Source organism: Stegastes partitus, unplaced genomic scaffold (assembly GCF_000690725.1).
Source record: "Stegastes partitus isolate 25-593 unplaced genomic scaffold, Stegastes_partitus-1.0.2 Scaffold1652, whole genome shotgun sequence".
Classification (NCBI taxonomy): domain Eukaryota; kingdom Metazoa; phylum Chordata; class Actinopteri; family Pomacentridae; genus Stegastes; species Stegastes partitus.
Genome location: NW_007579383.1, coordinates 19067 through 20928, shown reverse-complemented (window position 1 = coordinate 20928; position 1862 = coordinate 19067).

The following is a 1862-nucleotide window of genomic DNA, read 5'->3' as shown; positions in this document are numbered from 1 at the left end:
TTGCTCGAGCGGTTAATATATTCTCTGCAGGGGTGTAGGAAGGAATTTTGAGCCCCAAGAGAGAGGCGCCCCACCCCCTCCTTGGTGATTTCAAATTGATCCCGGTGTCGTTTGCACTCTTTACCCTCCACTTGTGACGAAGCGGAGGAAAGTTAAACGACGACGCAGGTGAATGAGTTCACCAAATATGAGAAGCAGAGATAAGCAAGGGAGGGTAGTTAGCATGAGGGGAAGCTGGGATGCAGCCACGGCGATCTTGGCCGGGCGCAGACATCTGGCCTGACTCGACTTCCCACAGCTTCCTCCAAACATTTTCAGGTCCTCTTGGTAAATCAGGGAGCACTACAGCTGCACCGTGCATGACAGCAAGAAATCTGTTGTTTTGCCGAGCGCTCGAGTCAACTAAATTCTTGGATGGTGGGCCTCCTCGGCTGGAAGCTGCAGTCACGCAGCAGCTCTGTCAGGCCTGCCGGGCTGCCAAAACCGTGGTCCAGGGGACAACGCAGGGTCCTGAGCGAAAGAAAAAAAAAAGAAAAAGAGAGGGGGAAATGATTACATTATGATGCTGGAGGTTTTTCCTTTTTTTTTTTTGTAGAATGTAAACAGAAAAACAGATCCGTGCAAAACAAACAGAGCGCGTTCGGACATGGAAATGCTTAAAAGGTGCATTCCATGAATATTACACATCAAGATCAGTTAGAGCCACACATGTAGATGTTAAAAAAAAGAACAGTCCTGCAGCTCACGAGATCTTGCAGCTCTCGCAGTGATGCCATCTTGGTTGGAAATGACAAAACTGGGCAGGAAAAGGTTGTTTAGAGCCTATACTTGTGGAATTTTGCACATTTTTAGGTCAATAATCTGCACAATCCTGCACACTCTGAAGACTTTTATCACTTTTTGCAACTTTTAACCTCTTGGATGAACCTGCAGCACTTGTCATCTTCAAAATTCAAAACCATTTCTGAGCATTTTTGGAACTTTTTGTCCAGAGTTTCTCTCCAAAGCCTCAGCCTTCTGTGTGGAGTTTGCATGTTCTTCCCTGTGCATTATGGGGGCTTTCCCCCCCAGTTTTTGGCTTCCTCCCACAGCCTAAACACACGCTGAGGTTAATTGGCGATTCTAAATTATCCGTAGGTGTGAATGTGAGCGTGCTCTACATGTGCCGAAACATCCTCTCCGTTATCCGTCTCATCTGTCTCCCACATGGCAGTGCAATGAAAGAAAAGAAATCTGCTGTATGTGGGCATTTTGGAAGCTGCGAAGCCTCCATCCACACATTTACTGGTGTAGCAGAGCGTGGGGTAGATATTAGACACACCTGTGAGTGTATAACACAACAGAAAGAAACACAACAGCCTCCACGGTGATCATAAAGTTGAATCATAAACCAAAAACTGAGCATTACAACCTCCATAAAGGCAGGATTTATTGTGGGGCTGCTGCAGCTTGATGGACCCACTTATGTGGCAATTAGGGGTATATATTTGGAGTTTTTTTGTTAATTAGAAAAGCTTGCTGTCACTGCATTGTGGCTTTGTAATTTATTTAACATGCATGTGTGCTTTAAAAAAAAAAAAAAAAAAAGATGCATTCCTTCAGTCACTTGCAGGCTGTGCGTCCTGGCATTTTTTTTTTTTTTTAATCTCCTCTGAAATTCCTCCGAGGTCCCTGTGGAGACTCTGAGGTTTAACTGTGACACTCACATGGCATCATTATATTATAAAACGCATAATAGTATTCCCGTGGTCCTTTTGTCGTGGGGGCAGAACGGTAGTCAGCGTCGTGGAGCTCAGGTTTCAGCGGAGGGGCCTCCTCTTCTTGAATAGGGCCGAGTTACGTGGAGGAGGTGCGGGGAGGAA